Source organism: Capsicum annuum, chromosome 6, assembly GCF_002878395.1.
Source record: "Capsicum annuum cultivar UCD-10X-F1 chromosome 6, UCD10Xv1.1, whole genome shotgun sequence".
Lineage (NCBI taxonomy): Eukaryota > Viridiplantae > Streptophyta > Magnoliopsida > Solanales > Solanaceae > Capsicum > Capsicum annuum.
In genome coordinates, this window is record NC_061116.1 from 208,380,878 (window position 1) to 208,394,786 (window position 13,909).

The window sequence follows — 13,909 nt, forward strand, 5'->3', positions numbered from 1 at the left end:
GAAATAAAATTTGTATATTTGAAAATTACTGGAAAAAAAAATACCATAATAAGTCACAATTATTGACAATTTAAAATACTTAAAAGATGCGGAAAAAAATTAAAATCAAAAGATAAACTTGTTTGAATAACAATCATATCTGTTGAAAAAAATTAAGGTCAAAAGATAAACTTGTTTGAATCACAGTTATATCAGTGACAGAGTCCAAAAATTCATCTATTACTTCTTTTATCATAATTCTCTTGTTTATTTTTTCTCTTTTCCCGTTTTACGTTGTAAGGCCGCACCATTTGTTTTGAATCATTTCCTAATACGAGCATAGAGTTGAGGAAAAACTACGAGCATAGAGTTGAGAAAAAACTACGTATGAAGACTTTAATCAATAACTTTCGAGAATAAACATCACATCGAAAAGGTTATCTACTATCTCAATCAAAGAAATTAAATAATTAAGCTAGTGTTGTGTGGACATTCCTTTGAAAGTGAATAAGGATTTTCGTAGTCATGGGTGTTTGGCCGCCACGTTCAGTTGTAACTTCCCCAGTATTAACGTTATAATTGCATAATTCTTCAAATCTACATTTTCTTTGTATCGAATTATTAGTTATTTTCAACAAGTCTAGCGATAGTTTAATAACAATTATTCTGTCAGTCCATCTCTGTTTTTTGTAATGTTCTAGCGCCGAGATATGTAACTCATGATCGTCTTTTACTATTCGAGCTAATGAAAGTTGTTGTTGATAACATAATCTACACTACTTGGTAGTATGACCAATCTACCTCCCATTCTTGATATAACTAAATTATCTATTTTTATATCAGGATCTTCGGGAGCTCATGTTTCCCAAATGCAGTAACCAATTCCTCATACAATAAGAAACAGAATGTTGCGGATCTCACCATTACTGCACGTGATGTTTGGTACCTTAAGGGGCCCTTTGATAGAGTGTATTAAAAATATAATGCGTGCATTAGTCTTTTTGTATTACTAGAACCTTGTTTGGTATCATTTATTAGACTATGCACAACTAATACTTGTACTAACTGTACACTTCATTGTGTATTGAAGTGTGACACCATTTTCCATGTATTAGTAATGCAATGACTTTAACACATGTATTAACTTGTCAAATTACATTATTACCCCTTAAAGGCTTCCATCTTCTATCATACCCTGTTCAGAGTTGGAAGCTTCTTCCAGATCAATAATGGCATCCACAAAATTTCTCAGTTAATGGAGTTCTTATCTCTAGGCACATTCTTGAAGGTATTTACACGGTAACCTACCTTTGCGGAGGCAAAAATAGCTTCTTGATTGAAGAACCCTAGTGAATTGATGAGGTACTTCACTAACAAATAGGTTGAACTCGGAACAGTTGCCGCAGCAGTTGAGTAATGAAAGAAAAGAGCATTGGGGTCAAATTTGAATAATAGAGCAGAAGATATAGCTCAAGCTTTGACAAGCATCATCGCCTCGTATTGTAGAATGCCAAAATGGAGAAAGGATAATTCGGTAATTAAACAAGCATCTTTTTAGAAAAATTTATATTTTATCTTTAATACATCAAATCAAACAATATATAAAAAATAATATGTGTAACTAATACAAGCATTACTAATACTTGCATTAATAATATAAGTATTACTAATACGCCCTATTTAGCATTATTCTTATACACTCTACAAACGATCCCTAAGTGTGCTCCAAGAATAACTATGTCTAGCTTCGTCATAATTCCCAAGATCCAGAACTTCGTAGCCCATCATAACTTGATAACGCATCTTCATGAACATACAAAAAACCAACTTGAGAATGGCAGTGTCCTTAAAGAATTATTCCCTCAAGTACTCGAGATTATGGAATCTTTCCTTCCAGGATAAAATGATTCACTTTATAAAAGTAACGGTACCTTAAACTTTCAGAAACTTCGAACACACTTAATAGTTTAATGATCACGAGAGAGTTTTTGAAGAAGATTGTTTTTCAACTTAAAATCGTACATATACCTGAGGATAAGTTCAGGTATTTATAGTCATTAAACTTCCTTCTGAAAGGAAGCAGAGGTTCATGAAAAGAGGCATTTTTCTAAAACAATACGTCACCTGCATCCGATTTGTGCTGAACCTGCGCCAGACCTGCAGCTGTAGGTGACGTTTGGCGGAAACTAGTGGCTTCTGTGTTGTACCTGCGTCAAATAAAGCGTGGCTTCTGCGCTGAACCTGCGCTAAGCAAAGCCTGTCTGCGCCAGGTCTGAGCCTGACCTACGCGCGTAGGTCAATCTTTTTTCTGAAATAACGTCTCTTACCTCAAAGGGTTGCATCCCTTCGAGGTGCGTTTGTACTACGTCCGAAATGCATCCACACATGAAGAAAAACATTTTCATTGGATTTTTTTGTTGGGTTCAATTGGTGTGAATGGAAAATGGAGGGACACAACCTTTGAGGAAAAGACATATTATTTTAGAAAAGGTGTGACTATTCAGATAGCTGTGTCTGTTCAGAAAAAGACACAATGTTTTGAATGAACAGACATGACTCTTCCAAAGGATACATCTTTTCAGATGAACCATTGCCACCTTTCGGAGGGGGCACTTGATAGCTATATAAACCTGCATTTATCCACAGGTTTAGGCATGAAAAATTTTCTGAAATACAAACTCTCTTCTTGTCTTAAAAAACATTCCGTGTGATCAATTAAATTGTTGAGTAATTTCGACGAATCCAATTATTTGAGGTACCGCTATAGTTGGATTGAAAGCTATTTTATCTTGGGAGGAAGATTCTAAAACCTCGGGTACAGTGAGGGAATTATTCCTTAAGGACATTCCGTGAAGTCGAGGGACTTGGCTTTAAATTTCTGTTTCATCTTAATTTCTGAAAAATAAAACACACTTATTAGAAAGATCACTTTGATCTTGTGTTGAGGGTGTTTTTGTACTTTATAGTATTCTTGCCTTGGACTTGAACTAGTGTTGAAGTTCTTGTTGCTTGTATACATATTCTTGTACCCGAATACATACAAAACAACAATCTTAAGGAATAAACCTTGAAAAGAAAAAATTTGTTTTTTTGGTGAAATTTTCTTTTCACTAAAGTTTTTCTTTTTCGGAATCTGTATTGCTTGTTTTTGGAGATTAAAACATTTAGCTTTCTACTCCGTTTGAACTTAACTAGTGATTTGAAGAAATAAAATCTTCATTACAAGTTAAAGATCATTTGGTTGACGATTGGAAGTCATAAAAACTTCATTGTTAACTAGAAACAAAAGGTGTTTAAAGTTGTTTAACTTTATAAGAAGTATTCTGAAAATACTAAATTTACTGTCTTATGGTGACAGGAAAAATGATGAATGATAGTCAAATACATGATGCTACGACTATGGAGACAACTAGCATTGCCACAACAAATTGAGCAAATGCTCCACCAACAATGGCACCGGCGGAGAAGCCCAAAAAGTTTGCAGGCATTGACTTTAAGAGATGGAAGCAAAAGGTGTTCTTTTACCTCACTTCTCTATGTCTTCAAAAGTTCACTAATGAGGATGCTCCTGAAGTGCCCTAGGGAACCTCAGACAAAGAGTATTTCATAATTGTAGAGGCTTGAAAACACTCAGACTTCCTTTATGGGAATTATATCTTGAGTGGTCTCCAAGATGACCTCTATAATGTTTACAATGGAACTAAGACATCGAAGGAATTGTGGGGGGTACTAGAACGAAAATATAAGACAGAGGATGCGGGAATTAAGAAATTCTTTGTTGCAAGGTTCCTGGACTTTAAAATGATAGATAGCAAGTCAGTTGTCTCTCAAGTGCAGGAATTGCAAGTAATCATCCATGATCTCCTAGAAGAAGGTATATCTTTGAAAAATACCTTTGTTGAACAAATTGAAAATGTTCTTAGTACTCACATGAACTGTTTTGTAGGTTTGATTGTGAATGATTCATTTCAAGTAGCAACGATAATTGAGAAGCTACCACCCATGTATAAAGACTTCAAAAACTACTTGAAGCACAAATGCAAAGAGATGATTGTTGAAGATTTTATTGTCCGACTACGTATTGAAGAGGATAATAAAGCTGCTGAGAGAAGGTCAAAAGATAATTCTACAATTAATGGAGCACATATTGTAGAAGATGATCAAAACAATTCTAAGAAAAGGAAGAAAGTTGATCATAGAAGCAATCAACCCAAGAAAAAATTCAAGGGAAAGTGCTTCAATAGTAGCAAGATTGGCCACAAGTCCATGGATTGTTGTGCCCAAAGAAAGTCCAGAAAAAATATCAAGCAAATATGATTGAGTCCAACAAATAATATGATGATTTGTGTGCTATGCTTTTAGAATGCAATTTGGTGGGGAATCCTTGCAAATGGTGAATGGATTCTGGTGCCACCCACCATGTTTGTGCCAACAAAGAGTTGTTTTCGTCATTTGCTCTGGCTTAAGTAGAAGAAATGGTCTATATGACTAACTCTGCTACTGCTAAGGTAGAAGGAACAGGAAAAATGGGCTTGAAAATAACTTTAGGCAAGGTATTGACACTTAACAATGTGTTGTATGTTCTGGAGTTACGTAGGAACTTAATTTCTGTTTCACTTCTAAACAGGAACAGATTCAAATGTGTAACCGTTTCTGAAAAAATTGTAATTAGCAAAGGAGAAATGTATGTAGGAAAATGCTATCTCATCGAGGGCCTTTATAAGATGGATGTTGAAATAAATAAAAGTTCAAATTCTTCTTACTTGCTTGAGTCTTATAATTTGTGGCATGAACGTTTAAGCCATGTTAATTACAAAATGTTATGAAAACTGATAAACTTAGAAGTTTTGCCAAACTTTGAGTGCAATAAATCAAAGTGTCAAACGTGTGTGGAATCAAAGTATGCAAAGCATCCTTATAGGTCCGTTGAAAAGAATTTCAATCCCTTAGACTTAATACACACTGACATTTGTGATATGAAGTCAACACCATCTCGTGGTGGGAAAAAGTATTTCATAACTTTTATTGACGGTTGCAATAGATATTGTTATGTCTACTTGCTAAATAGTAAGAGTGAAGCAATAGATGCGTTTAGGCAATACAAAACTGAAGTTGAAAATCAACTAGAGAAAAAAATCAAAATGATAAGAAGTGATAGGGGTGGAGAATATGAATCTCCCTTTGCGAAAATATGTGTAGAGAATGGAATCATCCATCAAACTACGACCCCGTATTCATCTCAATCTAACGAAATTGTGGAAAGAAAAAAATCAAACTTTGAAGAAAATGATGAATGTCTTTCTTATAAGTTCAGGTTTACCGCAAAACTTTTGGGGGAAGGCTATTCTTACGGTCAGTCGTATACTCAATAGAGTGCCCCATCGTAAGACAAAATCAATTTCTTATGAAAAATGAAAAAGAAGAAAACCCAACTTGAAATATTTCAAAGTTTGGGGGTGTCTAGCAAAGGTCTAAGTTCCTATGCCTAAAAAGGTTAAGATAGTACCTAAGACGGTAGACTGCGTGTTCATAGGATATTCTAAAAGTAGTAAAGCATTTGGGTTTTTGGTTCATAAATTCGAACATCCGATATAAATAAAAATATGGTAATTGAGTCAGATAATGCTGAATTCTTTGACAACATTTACCCGTATAAACTTAGACATGAACAGTCTAGTGGAGGATCTAAACGACCTCGAGATGAACCATGTGAGAATGTACATAATGAAGAAAATCCAAGACGTAGTACACATCAAAGAACATCAACTTCATTTGGATCAGATTTTGTAATATTTCTCTTAGAAAATAAACCTCAAATGTTTAAAGAAGCGATGTCGTCGTTAGACTCATCATTTTGGAAAGAGGCAGTCAATAGTAAGATTGATTTAATCTTAAGCAACCATACATGGGAATTGGTTGATCTTTCTCCAGGAAATAAGCCTTTAGGTTCAAAATGAATTTTCAAAAGGAAAATGAAAGCGGATGATACTATTGATAAATACAAGGCAAGACTTGTAGTAAAAGACTTCAATAAAAAAGAAGGCCTTGATTACTTTGATACATACTCGCCGGTAATAAGGATAATGTCGATTCGAATGTTAATTGCCTTGGCAGCAGTATATGGTTTTGAAATCCATCAAATGAATGTGAAAACCGCATTTCTAAATGGAGAATTGGAGAAAAAAATTTACATGAAACAGCCTGAGGGTTTTGTGGTTCCAGGAAAAGAGAATAAAGTGTGTAAACTTATTAAGTCGTTATATGGACCAAAGCAAGCACCTAAACAATGACATGCAAAGTTTGACTAAATCATGTTGGCAAATGGGTTCAAGATAAATGAATGTGGTAAATGTGTTTATATTAAAGACACTCCAAATCACCAAGTCATTGTTTGTTTATGTGTGGATTATATGTTGATCATCATTAGAGACATTTCTGACATAAATTCAATGAAATGAATGCTCAAGAGCAAGTTTGATATGAAACACCTTGGAGTTGCAGATGTGATTTTAAGTATAAGAATCCATAGAACTCCACAAGGGTTGGTATTGTCACAGTCTCATTATATTGAAAATGTAATTGACAAATTCAAGTATATGGAATTTGGTATTGCTAAGACTCCATTGGATGTGAGCTTTGCACTTTGAAAGAATGAAGGTAAAAGTGGCTCACAATTAGAGTACGCAAGAGTATTGGGATGTTTAATGTAATAATAAACTGTACACAACCAGACATAGCATGCACTATTAGTAAATTGAGTTGGTACACGAGTAATCTCAACAAAACTCATTGGATGGCAATGAAAAGAGTTTTGGGGTATCTTAAATACACTCAAGACTATGCGTTGCATTATAATAAATATCCTGCGGTACTTGAAGGATATAGTGATGCAAATTGAATCAACGGATCGAACGCAGTAAAATCCACAAGTAGATATGTATTTACTATCGGCGGAGGAGCAATCTATTGGAAATCATCAAAATAGACTTATATTGCTCGTTCTACAATAGAATTTGAATTTATCGCATTAGATAAAGCTGGTGAAGAAGCAGAATGGCTCCAAAATTTCTTGGAAGATATTTCATATTGGCCCAAGCCAGTGGCACCAGTATGTATATACTATGATAGCCAAGCGGCAATAGGTGGGGCAGGGAGCATGATGTACAACGGTAAATCTCGTCACATACGACGAAGACATAATACTATTAGGGGACTTCTCTCTAGTGGAATTATCACTGTTTATTTTGTATATTCAAAGGATAATATTTCGGATCCACTTACAAAAGGCCTATCTAGAGAAGGAGTTGAGAGGACATCCAAGGGAATGGGTTTAAGGCCTAGGACGAGTTAGCATGACAGTAACTCTACCTAGCAGACTGGAGATCCCAAGAGCTAGGTTCATGAAGATCAAACAAAGTTGGGTCTGACAGGTTCAACATTGTCAATTACCCAACCTATTCTAATGATGTAGACAATGTTTAGTAAACAAGGATAAGACTTAAGGTGAAAAGTCTTTTAACGATTATCTAAATTTGACAGATTTGATCAAATAGTTTAATTTATAAGATTGAACATTTAAAAATCACCTATGTGAGGGTGAAGTGAAAGCCTCTTCAAGGAGAATGTTAGTAAATGCCTATTCTCTAAGCTCTCATGAAACCGGGAAGTGTTCATGGCTGAAAAGAACAAAACCTTGAGAACCATAAATAGTAAAAGGATGATTGTGTGACATGTGTTGTCTAGGTATACATTAAAGCTCGACGGTTCAAAGATATCAAATCTGCCGATTGACCGAGTACATCTAATGCATGTTCCCTATGGAAAGTTCAAAGGAAAACTCACTTATTCAGATGCAATCAGTCTTTGCTTGATGATCACATACTTGTCCATAAAATTTTGGGAAAAAAAGTCATTCCCCATTTATGTGGGGGATTGTTAGGTTCAATTAGTGTGAATGGAAAATGGAGGGACATAACCTTTGAGGAAAAGACGTATTGTTTTGGAAAAGGTGTGACTATTTAGATAGCTGTGTCTGTTCAGTAAAAGAAACAATATTTCGAATGAACAAACATGACTCTTCCAAAGGATACACCTTTTTGGATGAACCATTGCCACCTTTCGGAAGGGGCACTTGATAGCTATATAAACCTGTATTTATCCATAGGTTTAGGCATGAAAAATTTTCTAAAATACAAGCTCTCTTCTTGTCTTCAAAAATATTCTGTGTGATCAATCAAATCATTGAGTGAGTTCGACAAATTCAATTATTTGAGGTACCTCTATAGTTTGATTGAAAACCATTTTATCGTCGGAGGAAGATTCTAAAATCTTGGGTACAGTGAGGGAAATTATTATTTAAGGACACTCCGTGAAGTTGGGGGACTTGACTTTAAATTTTTGAAAAATAAAACACACTAGATCACGTTATCTTATGTTGAGGATGTTTTTGTACTTCATAGTGTTCTTGTCTTAGACTGGAACTAGTGTTGAAGTTTTTGTTGCTTGTATACAGATTCTTATATCCGAATACATATGAAACAATATTTTTGAATTAAACTTCACTTGTTTTTAAGTTTTAAATAAATTTTGTCCAAAAAATTAGTCTCTTGATCATTTGAAAAATCTAAATTTAATGCCGAGTTGAGCAACAAAGTAAGGTCTCTTTGTTCTTGACTCACCATCCACTTGAAGAAGTGTTTCTGAAGGCCGCCTCTCCACTTTCTCTCTCTCTACAATCCCTCTCTTCTCCACTTTTCTTTAAACAAAAATAGCTTCGTCACCGCTCGTCCTCCTTCCATCGCCGCTCTACCTCCATCCGTTCATCCCCCAACAGCAGTGGGACAGTGCCGTCACCGGCGAAATAGCTCCAGCCACCACCAGCGAACAACTCCAGCTTCAGCCACCATCGGAGAATAGGCGCCGCCGCCAATCTCTCCGTCACCTGTAAGGTTTATCTCCAATATTATGAATACAATATTAGATCGAAAGTAGTAATGCGCTTCTCATCTTCTCATTATGAATACTTGAATACTGCTAGAATTTGAATCTTGAAGACCCAAAAAATATGATCTTGAAGACCAAGTAAATCACATTAATTAGTTTCCGCTAGAGCAAATTTTGAGTTTTTCTATCCTTTCAAGAAGGAAAAAGAAAAATTTAGATAAGGAATTAAATAGTTTTTTTTCTTCAATTATTTTTTTACATTCGATATCATATTATGAAATGATTAAATCTGAATTCACACATTGCAATATCCATTATTTTAGGGTGGTGTTCCAAATAACATTTCTTTCATTTTGAAGGACCTAAAAATAGGTACTACTTGCTTCAATAGAACCTTATTGATTAAATAAATTTGGGAATTTTGGGTAATTCAATCACGGATAGAAAAAGAGAATAAGTTAAACCAACTATCCAAGAATAAAGTAGACAAAATAGTCTTGATTGTATCTTTTAATTTTGTATCTCCAATCTTATGAATTGTTCATTAGTTATGAAAATATCAAAGGTATGTGGACATAGTGAAGCCGTGTGGGGCCTTGTGCGATTCACTATTGTTGTTATCTTTCTTTCATTGTTCATATTGAAGTCTAGTGAAGCCGTGTGTGGCCTGGTGCGATTCACTAGCATTGTTCTTGACATCTTATTGGTCGTGTTGTTGCTTGAAAATTGTATTGTGAACTTGATCTTGAATGTGTAGGGACTTAGTTGCTTGAAAAAGTTGAAAATGGTTATGTTTAGGGACTTTAAAAGGGATTTTTTTGTTTTGAATGTAGATTGGTAAGTGACTTTAAAAGTGAACTTTTGTTTAGAAGGTGATGTTGTTGGTTACTTATTTGTTGAAAATACTTAAGTGATGACTTTAATAGTGAATTAGTGTTTAGAAGTTAGTTTCGTTGGTGCCTTTGTTTGTTGAAAAAACTTAAATTTTGGTGACTTTAAAAGTGAATTAGTGTTTAAAAGGTGATGTTGTTGGTGACTTTATTAGTTGAAAATGCTTAAGTGTCGGTGACTTTAATAGTAAATTAGTTTTAGAAGTTAGTTTCGTCGGTGCATTTGTTAGTTTAAAAAGCTTAAGTTTTGTTGACTTTAAAAGTGATTTTTTGTTTAGAGGTGATTTTGTTGGTGACTTTATTTGTTGAAAATACTTAAGTGCCGGTGACTTTAATAGTGAATTAGTTTTAGAAGTTACTTTCATTGGTGCCTTTGTTAGTATAAAAAGCTTAAGTTTTGGCGACTTTAAAAGTGATTTTTTGTTTAGAAGGTGATGATTTTGGTGACTTTATTTGTTGAAAATGCTGAAGTGCCGGTGACTTTAATAGTGAATTAGTTTTAGAATTAGTTTTGTTGGTGCTTTGTTAGTTGAAAAAGCTTAAGTTTTGGTGACTTTAATAGTGAATTAGTTTTAGAAGTTAGTTTCGTTGGTGCCTTTGTTAGTTGAAAAATCTTATGTTTTGGTGACTTTAAAAGTGAATTAGTGTTTAGAAGGTGATGTTGTTGGTGACTTTTTTGTTGAAAATGCTTAAGTGCCGGTGACTTTAATAGTGAATTAGTTTTAGAAGTTAGTTTTGTTGGTGCCTTTGTTAGTTTAAAAAGCTTAAGGTTTGGTGACTTTAAAAGTGATTTTTTGTTTAGAAGGTGATGTTGTTGGTGACTTTATTTGTTGGAAATGCTTAAGTGCCGGTGACTTTAATAGTGAATTAATTTTAGAAGTTAGTTTTGTTGGTGCTTTGTTAGTTGAAAAAGCTTAAGTTTTGGTGACTTTAAAATCCTTATGGTTATGGTAACACTGGATGTGGAGCTTGCTATACTGGGTATCAGCAACATTTCAATCAAAGATACCCTTTATACTCCTCTAATTTTAGCCCACATCTTCCTTGGCAAACTGCGAGCTTCCAATCTACCCTTCATCTCTACCAATCATAAGACTTTGCATCCTTGAATTTTCAGAGAGCCAGCATGGTTCCCGAAGGCGCGACTGCATTGAATTACTACTATAACAATAACCCAGAGTCTTCTCCATCACAAGTATAGTGGGAAAAAACACAGATTTAAACATTTCCATACGGCGTTGCCATTTCAGTAACAATATCCTCCAATTATTAGCACGACTTATTCTTATCCAATTGGTTATTTGATTAAAGAAGATATTCCAATGGTTATCAATAATAGCACCTTCGTTCATACAGACTGAATGATATAGAGTAACTGAATATGAGAGTATATGGATAACTAAAACTACTAGAAATACAAAGTATGTATACTATAACTGAGTTTTTCTGAAGCTAAGTATTGAGTTCTGATTCTGAGTAACTGATAATTTGAGATTTCTGATAACTGAGTTACTTATACTAATTGACTGTATCTGACTGTCCTGATTATGTAGAACTGAACTGAGTTTTATACTGAAGACTGAAACTAAAATTGTGGGAGGTACTCATCTAACTTAGATTGCCCAAATAAGATTACTGAGTTGGGGTTCAATCTGTAACCCCAATTGGAAGGGTGTCAGTACCATGCCACGGGTAAAGACAACTGAAGAGTTACCTTCATCTGGAAGGTACTCTAACGAGAATGGTGGAACCCTCAATTGGCAGGTAAAAACACCTCATCAACTCTCAACTGGCAGGTTTGATGTCTCAACCTATGCTGGCTACATAGTTTTGGAATGCAAGGACTACTTCTAAGGATCACACCCTCTGCTGGAAGGTGAGCCCTCATCCTTGGGTTCACTCGGTGCTAAATCCTACTCCCAACTGAATAGACACTAAACTGTTACTGAACTGAACTGGAATGAGTTCACTGAGTTTTCCTGAGTTCTGTAACTGACTGAGTCAAATGGAGTTCTGTAACTGACTGAGTTCTACTGATTGTGACATGACTAATACTATTTTTTAACTGACACTGGCTCTAGGTAAACAACTAGATTGTCGGGTATTAAATACCCCCAGGACTCGATAGTATGAAAATAAAGCATAGCATAATCTTGAAAGACATAACAATGTATACTTGTCCATAATTCATTCATATAGACATTTTATCTAACACTTGTAGGGCATAGGCTTGTACATATACTAACATGTCATGATTGGATCATTTAATTCACATGGACATTCTATCATACACTTGGGAGCATAACTTAATGCACATAATTATGGATAACATATATCATTGTAACTACAATGTCCAAACTTGCAAAATTCATGGATTTAACATGCACTTCATTTAATTCCCTATAAATACTATTCTAAATTCATGAATCTTATAATAATCATGGATTGAAAACCCAATTAATATCATAGATATGCATACAATCAATTCAAACATGGGAATTCACAATTTCATAAACTTGTAGTTCTTAAAAAAGGATTCTTGGACTCTATGGGTGAAAGGTTCCCATAGATGAACACCGAACATACCTGAATTGATAAATTCTTGGAGTTTTTGGTGAATTTCTTGAGATTTGATCTTGTTTTCTTGAAGCTAGGGTTTGCTAATTGAGTGAGAATGCCTTTTGAATTGGGGAAAAATTAATAAAGAATGACTTCAAAATGTTTTTAGGGATTAAATCCCGTATCTGGGCATATAAAAATCATGGAAAAAGACTAGTTTAATCTTGGACGACCTTTTAAATTTTCATCAAATATTCTGACTTAGGCCTCTGGTGCGACGTAGTGCTATCACGCCGTGTCACTGGAAATTGACAACTGAGAATGTGGCTGGTGGCGCGATGTGGTGGAATCGTGGAGCAAAACTGGATGCGAATTTCACCCTTGGCACGACGCGCCATTATTGCGGGGTAATACTCGAAAGTGACAATTGTAAAAATGAGCCTTGGCGTGATGCGTCATGATAGTGGAGGCTCACTGAATTTGACAATTGTCATTTGGTATGGCTCCGCAATGCGCTGAAGTGCCAGTTGGTACACTGTTTTACTACAATTGCTCTACCTCTTCGCCCGGGTATCGAATTTGGGCAAATTTTATATCGTTGGAAATCTGACTGAATTTCCTACGCATTGGTAAGATCTAAACTAAAAACATATTGAGTATTTCAAAAGTTTTATATTGGATAACTCATGGACTGAGAGTTAATTTAAGCTAGGGAAATACGGGGTATTACATAATCTCTCCTTTGAGAACATTCGTCCTCGAATGAGACTGATTAAACTGAGGGACACTAATTGACTGAGCTTACACACTAAACATGCATATCTGATGCAAATACATGACTAAAACTATTGATAAGCTGAATTTTAATACTGAACGTGCATATCTCATGCATGAGTACGTGACTGAACTGATTCATGAATGCATGACTGAATATGCAATGATAATGGATACCAAGTTTGTAACTGTAACTGAACATGGAACTGAATAATTCTAAGGAAGGCTGTTACCTTAAGCTCAGTTTTGGTTTGTAGAGAAGAGGTGAGGATACTTGGTTCACATATCTGCTTCTGCTTTCCAAGTATCTCCCTCAATTGAATATTCCTTAGTCTGCGAATTTGATGATCAAGGATTTGGAATGGAATCTCTTTGAAAGAGCGATCATTCTGAATATTTACGTCCTCTAAAGAAACTATGACTGCTGGGTCACCAATGCATTTCTTGAGCAAGGAAACGTGGAATACTGGGTGAACTGAAGCTAGACCTGAAGAAAAATCGAGCTCGTAAGCTACCTTTCCAAAACGACTGAGAATTTTTTAAGGACTGACATATTTGGGACTAAGATTTCCCTTCTTGCCGAACCTCTTCACTCCCTTCATGGGAGAGATTTTCAGGAATACAAAATCTTCAATCTCAAACTCGAGATCCTTTCTCCTCACATCTGCATATGATTTTTGTCAGCTTTGGGATACCCTAAGCCTTTATCTGATTAACTAAACCTTATCTAAGGTATCAAATACTAAGTCAGGCCCTACAACTAC